Below are 14,350 nucleotides of genomic sequence, written 5' to 3'. Positions count from 1 at the left end.
TACGTGGACATAGCAAGGACAGTGGAACTTTCAAATTTACTTTTTATTTTAAAATTTACACATAATCGAAGGTACCCATTCAGAAGAACTCTTCTATTAGTGTTGACATATGTATATACTTGTGTAAGCTCCATCTTATTGAGTTACAAATGAATTTCTAGGCTCAGTTATATGCCATAGCTGGACTTTTGATTGCATTTATTTCTATATGTACATCTAATTTGAAATACAAATAAAAGAATGGTAATCCTTAAACTTTTCTAAAATTTTTTTGATGTGGTAGTACGTTTCTTTCTTTTTTTTTTTTTTTTTAATTTAAGAGAAGGTGCTGGGCAGTGCCTATGGCTAAAAGGAGTAGGGTGCCAGCCCCATATGCTGGAGGTGGCGGGTTCAAACCCAGCCCTGGCCAAAAACTGCAAAAAAAAAAAGAGAAGGTGCCTATGCCTTAAGGTTAAATTAACAACCTTTAAAAGAGAATTTTGGAAACATTCCTCTCTTAGTCATCATTGATTATGAAATAAACTTATATGAAGGGAAAGAAGGTTCATTTTTGAGTTGACTTTCTTTTATAGCGAGTAAACAGTTCTGTTATAGTTTTTATGGTTTATAAAAATCTTTATGGAAATCTTGAGATTCCTATTTTGGCTTTCAAGATAAATTTCCTACTCCCTTAAATTTTCTTGGGAAACTCTTTTTTTTTTTTTTAAATGCTTTAAAATAATCCACTGTGAGGGTGGGTGCAGTCGCTCACTGCTCACTCTGGGAGGCTGAGGCAGGTGGGCCACCTGAGCCCAGGAGTTCGAGAACAGGGAAACTTTTGAAATTAGAACTATTATTGAATAGCACAGTTGGATGTTAGACATAAAAGCCTAGAAATATTCATTAGCCACCTACAAACAGACACGTATTTCTTTGAAATGTTTTAAGTGGGACAACAGCAAAGGCGTTCCAGGCCCCTTCTCCTGGTTCCCCCCAGCACTCCTTTCCGTCGATGGCCTTGAATGGACATGTTCAGATGACTTACTCGAGTGATTGACTTTCGGTCATCATTAATGGCACTCGGACACAGTTAAGAGTATGAAATGTCTTATTGTGTATCAGAAAAGGGAATGCCGCCAAAGTCCACTACAAAAATCTACTGGGCCTGAGTCCCCTGGGAGCAGAGTTGCAGGCTCTTTTCTGGCTTTCTGTTCAGAATCTGAGCCAAGTACTGCTTTTTATGAAACTTCCTAGCCAAAGAAATCATATTTGACTAATGCTTTCAAAAGACATGATGATCAGCTATTACACAGTTTAAACTATTAAAAAATGGTTATTTATTTATTAAAAATATCATTTATGAGAAGTTATTTCCATTAGAAAAATGTTTCTGTGATCTGTTATATAAACTTTGAAGGAAAAAAAAAGGAACATTTGAAGCAAGAAGAAAATTTAGCATCCATAAGCAAAGTATTACTTCCCAGAGAGAATCACTATTTACTTTTTTTGTGTGTGGGTGTTGCAGTTTTTGGCCAGGGCCAAGTTTGAACCCGCCACCTCTGGTACATGGGTCCGGTGCCCCACTCACCACTATTTACTTTTAAAAAATATCTTTTCTGGGCAGCGCCTGTGGCTCAAAGGGGTAGGGCGCCGGCTCCATATATGCTGGAGGTGGTAGGTTTAAATCCAGCCCCAGCCAAAAACTGCAAAAAAATCTATGTATAGATTTTGTGTGCTTGTGTTTTTGTTTGCTTTACATGGATGTAGTTCTGTTTTAGAATATGGGATGCTGAGTGGTGGCTACGGAGGTGGGAGCCATGGTAGGACAAGCATTTAGAAAGTTTCTTCCACTCTTCGATCGAGTATTGGTTGAAAGGTGTGCAGCCTAAACTGTAACCAAAGGAGGCATTATGCTTCCAGAAAAATCTCAAGGAAAAGTATTGCAAGCAACAGTAGTGGCTGTTGGGTCAGGCTCTAAAGGAAAGGGTGGAGAGATTCAACCAGTTAGTGTGAAAGTTGGAGATAAGGTTCTTCTCCCAGAATATGGAGACACTAAAGTGGTTCTGGATGACAAGGATTATTTTTTATTTAGAGATGGTGACATTCTTGGAAAGTACGTAGACTGAAATAAATCACTACTGAAATGGCATTGACGTGAAGCTGCCCATTCCACTAAAGTTCTGAAATCTTGCATCATGTAAATAATTTCCATGTCTCTCTTTTATAATAAATTGATGATATCTAAAAAAAAAAAAAAGAATATGGGATGCTTAACATTAAAAGTTAAAGTTGGTCAGGGCCCATAGCTCAGTGGGTGGGGCGCCAGCTAAAACAACGACAACTGCAAAAATAGCAAAAAATAGCCAGGTGTTGTGGCGGGCACCTGTAGTCCCAGCTACTCGGGAGGTGGAGGCAAGAGAATCACCTGAGCCCAATAGTTTGAGGTTGCTGTGAGCTGTGATGCCACCGCACTCTACTGTCACAAAAAAAAAAGTTCCATTCTGTTTCAAACTTTTTGTAAACATATACATAGGCACATGCCGTATTTTTTCAAATCCAAGCGGCCATTGGTAAGGCATATGTTAAATGTATGGACAACTAAGGAAGAAAGAAATGAAACTATCATTTTGTTCAAGGTGCTATCAATTATAAGACACTTAAATTTCAGAGATGATTAAAAATATTTAAAAATTGTTTAAAGTTTAAAAACTCTGTGATGGGGCGGCGCCTGTGGCTCAGTGAGCAGGGCGCCGGCCCCATATGCCGAGGGTGGCCGGTTCAAACCCAGCCCCGGCCAAACTGCAACAAAAAAATAGCTGGGCGTTGTGGCGGACGCCTGTAGTCCCAGCTACTTGGGAGGCTGAGGCAAGAGAATTGCTTAAGCCCAGGAGTTGGAGGTTGCTGTGAGCTGTGTGAGGCCACGGCACTCTACCAAGGGCCATAAAGTGAGACTCTGTCTCTACAAAAAAAAAAAAAAAACTCTGTGATGTACGCCAAGATTCCATAAAGTATTGTATATTATATCACAATTTGGTTAATTATCCCCGTTAGACATTTAAATCATTCTCAGTTTTCACTATAGTAAAAAACATTTTGGTAAAATTTTTGCATATAAAATGTGATTCCTTATTTTAGTTGATTTTCTCAGGCCAGGTTGTGAGAAGTACAATTACTGCTAAGTCAGAGGTTGTGAACATTCTGGGATGTAGATACGTATTGTCAAATTATCATCCAGTTTATATTCCCCCCAACAGGAAGGAGCCTGTTGCACCACACCGTCAGGGGACTTGAGTTTGTCAGAACAACAGAAACTTGGTTATATAAGGGGCAGACTGCTGTCACGTTGCGTTTGCATGTTTTTATTATAGAGCCTGGTGAAGGCTTCACTCTGTGTTTAGCAACTATTCGTCCTTTGTGTGGAATTCCACTGTTTATCATCGTGTGTATGCCATCTGTTTACCATTTCCTTAATAGTTTTCTTATTCATCTTACGCCTTTCTTTTTCAAATTTTTATTACAGATTTATCTTTTTCGTTGTTTTCCTAAAGTTTTATTTATAGTTTTATCTATAGAACTTCAAAAGTTTTACATTTGTGGCAAATTTATATTGACTTTCTGCTCTTTTTCTTTGAGATTTCTCTCATCGATTCTAAAATTGGAGAATTTATTTCACATCCAGAAATTTAAAGGTTGCTGACATTAACACTCGTATGGGGTGTTTTGTCCCATTGATTTATTTCCTTGTGCACTGTGTTACTTATAATTAGCAGTTTTTCTTTCCATCCTCCTAAAAATTCTTTCCTTTTGAAGTTTGTTATCCTTGCCTATCTGGTGTCCTTGACTAAATTTAGTTACCAAATACATTTTTTGGACTTGCAATTGGAATTGTATCAAACCATGGACTTTAAGAATAATTGACCTTTTTATTGTACCCTCAATGAATCCCCAACAATAAAAAAAAAAAAAAGAATAATTGACTTTGATAACACTTGGTCTTTTTATTCAAGAGCAAGATAGGTTTTTTTACTCAGATCTCTTCTTAGCTATGTAGGTTTTCTCCCCCAAGAGTACTGTTCAGGAAAAAAAAATATTGTTGATAATACAGAAGAATATATAGATGAAAAATTTGAACTATTGTAAATCTCATAATTCAGATAATACTGTTAAGATTATCTGAGCTACATTCCAGAGTCATTTTGTGAATGTATACAGTTAAAGGGCAGCTCGCTAAAGGGCTGAACAGCCAAATAGGCACAGCTTGTACATCTTTAAGATCCTCTTTATCGGGGATGGTGCCTGTGGCTCAAAGGGGTAGGTTGCTGGACCCATACGCCGGAGGTGGCGGGTTCAAACCCATCCCCGGCCAAAAACTGCAAAAAAAAAAAAAAAAAATCCTCTTTTTCTTTGTTTCATTTGTTAGTTTTCTACTTCAACAACAGCAGTTACCTTCATTTGTGAAATGAAGGTTTTGTATTTTTTACAAACATAGATCTGTTATAGATAGTGTACGTACTTAGTTGGCAGTTTGAACGGGATATGCTTATCATTGTGAAGGCTCTTAGTTTATGTATACTGATCATGTATTTGTTTTATCTAACGCCTAGTAATTTCATTTGTTCATCTTAGTTTTTTTACATGTACTATTGTCTGTGAATTGCAATTTTGTCAAATCCTTTCCACTTTTTTTTTTGAGACAGAGTCTTACTATGTTGCCCTCGGTAGAGTGCTGTGGCGTCACAGCTCACAGCAACCTCAAACTCTTGGGCTCAGGCGATTCTCTTGCCACAGCCTCCCAAGTAGCTGGAACTACAGGCACCCGTCACAATGTCCAGCTATTTTTTGTTGCAGTTGTCATTGTTGTTTAGCTAGCCTGGGCCAGGCTCGAACCCACCACCCTCAGTGTATGTGGCTGACACCGTAACTACTGTGCTATGGACACCAAGCCTCCTTCTCACATTTTATATCCTAATGTATCAACTAGAACGTATGATAGTGTAACAGTGGTGATCTTTGTTTTATACCTCTTTTTAGTAAGAAGACTCCATTAATAATTATTTTGTGGGCGGCGCCTGTGGCTCAAGGAGTAAGGCGCCGGTCCCATATGCCAGAGGTGGCGGGTTCATACCCCGCCCCGGCCAAAAACCACAGAAGAAAAAAGAAAAAAATAATAATAATTATTTTGTCTATTGAGCTGAGATTTATTTCTCTCTCTTGATTTCTATTTTATAGGATTCCTCTCTATCATCAACTGAAATAATTTGACTTATTTATCAAATATATATATATTATTTGTCAAATATATAATTTGACTTATATATTCATCAATTTATAGTCATGTGATACATATACTGTATGCAATATAAGAATATTTATATCCCGTTCATAATGAAAACTAAATACCTTGTCTACACTATGTATATGTATAGTGTATAATTTGCCTAATATATATATACGTGTGTGTGTTATAGTTTTGCTTGGCGTATATTTATACATTTCTTTATTCTCAACATTTTTCTTTCTTTTTTTTTTTTGCAGTTTTTAGCCGGGGCTGGGTTTGAACCCGCCACCTCCAGCATATGGGGCCAGTGCCCTACTCCTTTGAGCCACCGGCACCGCCCTTAACACTTTCCTTTTTTTTTAAGTTATGTCCCTTGTAGAATTTATAGCTGAATCATGTGTATTAACCCAGTTTGAGAGTCTTGATTTTATTTTAGTAGTAGAATTTAACACATTTGTATATATCATAAATATTGATGTTTACTTTTTGTTTTTTCCTTTTTCCTTTCTGTTCTGATTCTTGCTAATTCCACCAGTCATTTTTGTCCCCTTTTTCCCCTCCTCATGATGGTTGAAAAGTCCTGCATCCTGCTTCTTTTATTCTAATATCCACCATTAAATGTTTAGCAACCAATATAAGGGACAACATTATCCTAAAGTGCAGACGTTGTGATGTCAGAGACTTAAAATAGTTTGATTAAATACATTACAAATGTGTTTAAATTTTACTGTAATTTAATCATTATCTCTTTTTTACCTGAACAAAGTCTATAAAAGCATTTTTGTTGTATTTTTCCAGGTGTTTTTTGTTTTTTTTTTTTGTAGAGATAGAGTCTCACTTTATGGCCCTCGGTAGAGTGCCTGGCCTCACACAGCTCACAGCAACCTCCAACTCCTGGGCTTAAGCGATTCTCCTGCCTCAGCTTCCCGAGTAGCTGGGACTACAGGCGCCCACCACAACGCCCGGCTATTTTTTGGTTGCAGTTTTGGCCGGGGTCGGGTTTGAACCCGCCACCCTCGGTATATGGGGCCCGGCGCCCTACTCACTGAGCCACAGGCGCCGCCCCCAGGTCGTTATTTTTTATAACATTTGCTTGTATCAAAATACCACAGGTATACTTTTTTAGCATTTGTATTAAGCTTCATAGACACATTGTCAGCCTTTCTTTAGACTTTAACTATAAGTTTTATTGGTTTCTTTGCTCACCTCCTCATCTTTTCCCATTTCTCCTTCCTTCTTTTTTCTCTTCATCCTGCTCCTTCTGTATGTCCTTTTTAGGTAATTTTACTTCTTACCTTTGTACAATTGTTTTGAGTATTGAATTCTAGGTTAATCTTTTTTCCTGGAAACTATGTGAATGGTATTTCAGGATCTTCTGGCGTTTGGTATCAAATTGTAAATTCTCATCCCACCCTTACAGTTCGGTTCTTAGACCCTGCTCTAGATGTCTCTCCTCGGTGGAAGTTTGAAGAATTTATCTTTAGTATTAGTGTAGCAGCCCGTATAGCCTATGGCTAGGAGGAGCGAGAGTTATAGAAATACCTGTATAGCTCAATATGGAACACCTTGGTGGAAAGGGCATGGAGAGGAATTTAGCTCTAACAAGCATGAGAGCTCACGAGATGAGAGCAGTGGTGAATTGGCAGTCTCTACACCGGGGCTGTTGAGAGGCACGAGATCAGCCTTACATTAGGCTGGAGGAGCAGGCAATCGGGAGCATGTGCATTCTATCATGGACTCGCTTACTCTGACTCTGTCTCCTCTCCTGCCTGCAGAACGCCAGCACAGCGTCTCTCTGCTAAAGATTACCAAGCTCTGCTAAAGACGAAGATCTGTTTTTCTAAGAAGACTGCTTTACTCTCTCTAAGACACTCTTTCCAGCTAGTTAGCCATCAGGCACCTAAGAGAAACTGTACCTGAGCAAGGTAACGTAGCGGTCTGCGTCCAGAACCTAGTTAAGCTGGGCCCAAGACCTGGCCAGTCCCAGGTCCTGACAAGTGGTGTCAGAGTGAGATGTGACATATTAGAGTTCAGAAATTTCAGACTATGTCTTGGAGTGAGGCTTTTTGTATGATAATCATTAGTTTATTTAAATCTGAAGACATGTTCAGCTCAAGGAAATGTTCTTTTAAGAATTCTTAGCTAGGCATGGTAGCTCATGCCTATAATTCTAGTACTCTGGGAGGCCGAGGCAGGAGGATTGCTTGAACTTAGAAGTTCAAGAGCAGCTTGAGCAAGAGCAAGATACCATCTCTACTAAAAGTAGAAATACTAGCTGGACATGTAGTCTCAACTTTTCAGGGAAGCTGAGGCAAAAGGATCCCTTGAGTCCAAGAATTTGAAGTTGCTGTGAGCTATGATGCCACAGCACGCTACCGAGGGCAGCAGAGTGAGACACTATCTCAAAAAAAAAGAGAAGGAAAGAAAGAACTCTTATTCAGGCGGGGCACCATAGGTCACACCTATTTCCCAGCCCTTTGGGAGGCCAACAGGAGGGGAGGAATGCTGAGCCCAGGAGTTTGTGGGCAACATAGCAAAACCTCATCTCTACAAAATATTTAGAAATTAGCCTGGCGTAGCACATGCCTATAGTCTGAACTGTTCAGGAGGCTGAAAAAGGAGGATTACTTGAGCCCAGGAGTTCAACACTACAGTGAGGCTTTTTGTATGATTTTTACCGCTGCACTGTAGCCTGGACAACAGAGCAAGACCCTGTCTCAGAAAAAAATTCTTATCCAATCAATATTGGCTCTTCAGCTCTAACCTGGATATTTCCAACTTTTCTCGAGTTGTTTCTTCTTTGCCTTTGTTTGTATTTTGCTCTTTCCAGATTTCAATGGCTTTGTTTTTCAATTCTGTGTCCTTCTACCAGTCAGCGATTCTACTGCAATGTTTAGTCAGTCATGTTTTTTGTTTTTGTTTTTGTTTTTTTTTTTTGGTTTTTGGCCGGGGCTGGGTTTGAACCCGCCACCTCTGGCATATGGGACCTGCGCCCTACTCCTTGAGCCACAGGCGCCGCCCTAGTCAGTCATGTTTTTTAGTTCCAAGAACGTTTTCTCATTCAGACTGTTAACTTCTTTCTATAGCAGCTCGTTCTTATTTTATGAATGTGATTAGCCACAGTGTATCTTTTGGGGTTATAAATATTTTTTATATCCTCCATTTGTTCTATTTGTTTATTCTTATATTCTTTCATCTGCTTGATTGTGATTTGCACATATCATAGCAGCAAGGATTTATACGTGTATTAATTGGTAATGGCTTACTCCAGCCACTTAAAAGAAATAGGACATTTATTTTAAAAGCCAGCAAGTTTATATGAGAAAGGTCCATTCTTGTTAGTAATTTGAGAAATACAAATGGAAACGATAAAGGGAAAACCTTTCACAGATGTCATATTGAAAAACTAAATTCTGGCAAGTCCAACTATTGGGAAGAGTGGAGGATAACTAGGACTCTTGAACTACACTGTAATGAAAATATATATTGGTATAAAAACCCGGGAAAGTGGCTGGCATGGTGGCTCGTGCTTATAATCCTAGTACTCTGGAAGGCCGAGATGGGTAGATTGCCTGAGCTCACAGGTTCGAGACCAGCCTGAGCAAGAGCGAGACCTCCGCTTCTGAAAATAGCCAGGCGTTGTGGCGGGCACCTGTAGTCCCAGCTACTTGGGAGGCTGAGGTAAGAGAATTGCTTAAGCCCAAGAGTTCGAGGTTGCTGTGAGCTATTACCCCATGGCACTCTACCGAGGGTGACAAAGTAAGACTCCGTCTCCAAACAAACAACCTGGGAAAGTTTTTTTTTTAAACTTTAGGTTGTAACTCATTAGCAGATGGTGAAATCATTTTAAGGGAGATTGATCAATACTTTTTTTTTCGATTAATACAGGGGTACATATGGTTACAGAGGTTGGTTTTGTAAAGTTAATGTCTAGGTTGTGGTTGTCTCTTTCACCCAGGAAGTGTGCCACATGCCTGCGCGTGTACCAGTGGGGGGGACTTTACACAGCCCCCTCCTCCCCTGCGCCTTACTTGAATGTAATTGAATCTTTCTCTCGCATGAGCATGTAGTGATTAATCGGCTGGTTCTAACTAAGTACTGAGGACATGTGGTGCTTGTTTTTCCATTCTTGTTGGTACTTCACTTGGGAGAATGTTCTCCATATCTGTCCGGTTTGTTATAAAAGGTATAAAATTTCCATCTGTTTACGCCTGACTAGTATTCCATGGTGTACCTGTGCCACAGTTTATTAATCGTTTTATGTATTGAAGGGCACCTGTGTTGTTTCCACATCTTTGTAATTGCAAACATCCAAGTGCAAATGTCCTGGTGGTGAAATTATATTTTTTCTTCTGGGTAGATACCTAGTAATGAGATTGCAAGAAGGATCAAAAAATGGTGAGTTTACTTTTAGTTCCCTGAGGAATCACCATCTTTTTTCCACAGAGGCTGTACTAGTTTGCAGTCCCACCCCCAGGCCCTGAGTGTTCCCTTCTCTCTGCACCCACCAGCACCTGTTGCTCTGGGACGGTGTGATGTGGGCAGTGCTCACAAGGGTCAGGTGATAGTTCAAAGTGGTTTTGATTCGCATTTCTCTGATTAGGGACGATAAGCATTTTTTTCATGTGTTTGGCCATTTGTCCTCAGAGAAAAATTTCTGTTCATGTCTCTTACCCAGTATTTAATGGAATTGATTGCTCTTTTCTTTTTGATTTGCCTGAGTTCTGTGTAGATTCTGGCTATTAGCCCTTTGTCAGATTTGTAAGCAAATATCTTCTATTCTGTACGTTGTCTCTTTGCTTTGGTGATCGTCTCCTTAGCTGAGCAGAAGGTTTTACACTTGATCGAGTCCCATTTTTTTTTTTTTATTTTTGTTCCTGCAATTGCCAGTGGGGATAAATGATTTAAATCCAAGACATGAAACTATAAAAACCCTAGAAGAAAGTTTAGGAAAAACTCTTAACCTTAATACTTGTTTTTTTAATGATACAGGATAGAGCAGATAGGATAGAATGGAAAATACCCAGAGGGCAGGTATTGTTTCATGAAGCTCTTATACCGTCACTTATATGTTCCTTGGTACGGGTCACACTGTAGAATACATTTCTTACCCCAAGTCACTGTTTTCAAAAAGCTGAAACCACTACCCTAGGAAAACTCTCATACAAATGTGTACGTAGACATGCAGAGGAATCTGTGTTACAGTAATGTTTGTAATCGTGAACAACTGAAAACAATTAGAACTTGGAGTTGGTAAATAAATTGTGGCATAGTCATACATTGGGATGCTATCCAGCAGGTAAGCTGAATAAACTAGAGAAATGTGTATCAAAGGAAAGAAAGCTCGTAAGATGAGGTTAAATAAACAAGCAGCTAACACTGAGAGGAGCGGGAGCAGGAGGTCCACCAGGGAGGCTGTTTTATATGCTTTTCTTTCCTTTTCCTTCTTGCTTTTTTTCTGGATAGGGTCTTATTCTGTGCAGTGGCCAAATCATAGCAGACTGCAACCTCAGACTCCCAGGCTTCAGCGATTCTCTTCTCAACCTCCCAGGCAGCTGGAGCTACAGTGTGTGCCATCATTCCTGGCTAGTTTTTAAATGTTTTGTACATGGGAGTCCTGCCATGTGACCCGTGGTGATCTCAAATTCCCAGTCAAGCGATTCCCTGCACCGTGGCCTCCCTGGTGGACCTCCTGCTCCTGCTCCTCTCACAGTGTTAACTGCTTTTTATTTAACCTCATTTTGCGAGATTTCTTTCTTTTGATACACATTAAGGATGTGAGCCACAGCACCCAGTCCTTTTTACATGTTTTAAGCTGCGTGGTAAATATACAGAAACTTGTTACATTGTCCTCAATTTCTTTAAATATTTTATAAATGAAATTGCTTATTTAAGATACCAAGCAGGGATGTCCTGTTGAATGATTTTATTGATATTATGATTATTATTTTGATGAATCATAGTTGTATACTTCATGGGGTATAGTGTGATGTCTATATGTGTGCAGTGTAGACTGATTTAAGTCAAGCCAGTTAACAGACCTTCCTTACCCGTCATTTTTTATGGCGAGGCATATGAAGTTTAATAATTCAGTTATCTTGAGATGTACAATTCATTGAGGCTAGTCACCCCACTGTGCAGCAGGTCTCAAACCTGTTCCTGCTGTCTGTCTGAAACTCTGCACCCTTGATCAACACCTCTCCGCCCCTGCCCAGCCTCTGTGATCCCCATTCTACTCTCTCCTTTAGACTTCCCACCCTTATAGGTTCCACACGTACGCGAGACGGTGTGGTCTTTGTCTTCCTGTGCTGACTTATGTTCCTTAGCATAATGTGCTGCAGATTCATCCCTGTTGTCACAAGTAACTAGATCCACCCCCCTTTTTAGAGCTGAGCAGTGTTCCATTGCGTGTATGCACCACATTGTCCATCCGCACATCTGCTGGTGGACACTCAGGTGGCCTCCGTCTTGCCGTGGTGAAGAATGCTGCAGCAGGCATGTGAGTGCAGGCTTCCCTCTTTTTTTATTTTAGAATATTACAGAGGTACGAATGTTTTGGTTACATGGATTACTTTTGTACCGCCTGAGTCAATGTTCTAAGTGTGCCCACCAACCAGATAGTGTGCATTATACCCGTTAGGTCTGATTCCACCCATCCTACCCCCTCCCCCAGCTGCTTGATTTCTATTGAGTTTTATTTTCTTTTTTTTTTTTTTTGTAGAGACAGAGTCTCACTTTATGGCCCTCGGTAGAGTGCTGTGGCATCACACAGCTTGAGTTTTATTTTCAAAGGCGCATGTGAGTGCTGATGGGTTGGTTCTCATTTCATTGGTAACTCGTACATGTGGCATTTGTTTTTCTATTCTTTCAATACTTCCCTTAGGAGAATGGCCTCCAGTTCCACCCAGATTGTTTCCCATGCTGATCTCAAACTCCTGGCCTCAAGCAATCCTCCCACCTTGCCTCCCAAAGTGCGGGATTAAATATGTGAGTCACGGTGTCCACCCTTTTTGTGTTATATTTTTTAAGCTAGGTGGTAAATGGACAGGAACTTGTTACATTGTTCGCAATTTCTTCTTTTAATATTTTATTAAAATTATTATTTAGCAGGGCACAGTGGCTCACGCCTGTAATCCTACTACTGTGAGAGGCTGAGGCGGGAGGATTGCTTGAGCTCAGGAGTTTGAGGCTTGTCTGAGTGAGAGTGAGACCCCGACTCATGAAAAAAATTGAAAAACCCAGCCAGGTGCCTCGATGAGTGCCTGTCATCCCAGTGGCTCTGGAGGCTGAGGCAGCAGGATGTTCACAGCCCGTGTCTGAGGTTGCAGTGAGCTGTGACACCACTGCACTCTGCTTAGGGCATAGGGTAGAACTCTGTCTCAACAACAACAAAAAAATTATTTAAATAATTTAATATTTTATAAATCAAATCACTTCAGTTAAAATACCAAGGAGGGTTGTCTTGTTGAAGGATTTTATTACTAATATAATTTTGATAAGTCCTTAGTGTATACATTTATGGGTATAATGGGGTGTCATCTTTATGGCCAAGTGGTGCTCCATGGTACACATACTCCACATTTTATTAATCCGCTTATAAATTGATGGGCCCTTGGGTGGATTCCACATCTTTGTGAATTATGCTGCAATGAACATTCGAGTACAAATGTCTTTTTAATTAAATGACTTTTCCTTTTGGGTAAATACCCAATAGTGAGATTGCTGAATCATATGGGAGAACTTGTAGTTCTAGGAGGCATCTCTGCACTTTGTTTTCAGCCCCACCAACCGTGTGTGAGCAGAGCTTTCCCTCCGTGTCCCTGCTGGTGTGCGTGAGCCATGCTTTCTCTCTGCAGCCCCTGCCAGGATCTGTTGTTTGGGGACCGTTGGGTAACAGCCACTCTCACTGGACTTAGGTGATATCTCACTGTGGTTTGGATGTGTATTTCCCTAAGGATTAGTGACACGGAACATTTTTCCATGTGTTTACTGGCCATTTGTCTTTCAAAAAGCTTCTGTCCAAGTCTTTTGCCCACTTTTTGATGGGGTGGTTTGATCTTTTTTTTTTTTTTTCTTGCTGATTTGGTTGAGTTCTTTGAAGAGTCTGATGGTAGCTCTTTACTGGGGATGTAGCAGGTGAATTTTCCTCCCAGTCTATAGGTTGTTTGCTCTGTTGATTGTTTCTTTGGTTGTGCTGAAGCTTTTTAATTTAATTAGAATTCTAGAAGAGAAGGTTTGAAAAACTCCTCTGAATATTGGCCTAGGCAAAGAATTGATGAAGAAGATTCCAACGGCAATCATAGCGACAACATGGCTAAATAAATGGAACTTGATTGAGTTAAAAAGCTTCTGTACGTCTGAGGAAACAGAGAACGGACGGCCTACAGAATGGAGAAGATACCCACACGCTGTTTGTCTGGTAAAGGGCTAATACCCAGCATCTGCATACAACTCAAGCAATTCAGCAAGGGGTATCCCTCTGACATACTGAGTTGACGTGTTTTTTTTTTTTTTAAATATATACCAACAAGTGGGATTATTGCATTATGTGGTAGCTCTAGTTTTAGTTTTTTGTAAGATCCCCATGCCGTTTTCCACAATGCTTTACTAATTTACTTTCCCACCAACCACGTAGAAGAGTGCCCTTGGGCGGCGCCTGTGGCTCAGTGAGTAGGGCGCCGGCCCCATATGCTGAGGGTGGCGAGTTCAAACCCAGCCCCGGCCAAACTGCAACAAAAAATAGCCGTGCGTTGTAGCGGGCGCCTGTAGTCCCAGCTGCTTGGGAGGCTGAGGCAAGAGAATCGTGTAAGCCCAAGAGTTAGGTGTCTGTGAGCCGTGTGACGCCACAACACTCTACCAAGGGCGGGACAGTGAGACTCTGTCTCTACAAAAAAAAAAAAAAAAAAAAGAAGAGTGCCCTTTTCTCCACACCCAACCGGGCCTCGTCTTTCATCTTGTTTATTTTGGTTAGCTTGTGTCATGATCCATTCTTGAGCCAACTGTTGTAGCCAGAGCCTTGCCTGGTCTGTGTTTTACCCTTTTGGGAAACAGGACAGACAGACCTATCCTCAGAAGAAACAGGGCCCAAGCAGC

General features: G+C 40.5%; 1 protein-coding gene and 1 pseudogene across 3 annotated transcripts in view; both read left to right on the top strand.

The window, feature by feature from the left end:
* Positions 1-14,350, top strand: part of CAB39L (calcium binding protein 39 like) — a 124,220-nt gene that overhangs the window by 45,452 nt on the left and 64,418 nt on the right. The window contains exon 1 of one of the 3 annotated variants that reach the window (XM_053563753.1): positions 12,147-12,244. The exons of the other annotated variants lie outside the window; for them this stretch is intronic. The gene's annotated coding sequence lies outside the window, so the exon portion shown is untranslated. Of the gene's footprint in view, positions 1-12,146; positions 12,245-14,350 lie in introns of those variants that run through there. 3 annotated transcript variants of the gene reach the window in all.
* LOC128566735 (10 kDa heat shock protein, mitochondrial-like) lies at positions 1,797-2,236 on the top strand (annotated as a pseudogene).

Source organism: Nycticebus coucang, chromosome 15, assembly GCF_027406575.1.
Source record: "Nycticebus coucang isolate mNycCou1 chromosome 15, mNycCou1.pri, whole genome shotgun sequence".
In the NCBI taxonomy this organism is placed as follows: domain Eukaryota; kingdom Metazoa; phylum Chordata; class Mammalia; order Primates; family Lorisidae; genus Nycticebus; species Nycticebus coucang.
Note: the sequence above shows the minus strand (reverse complement) of the source record. Positions and strands in the feature narration are given on the sequence as shown.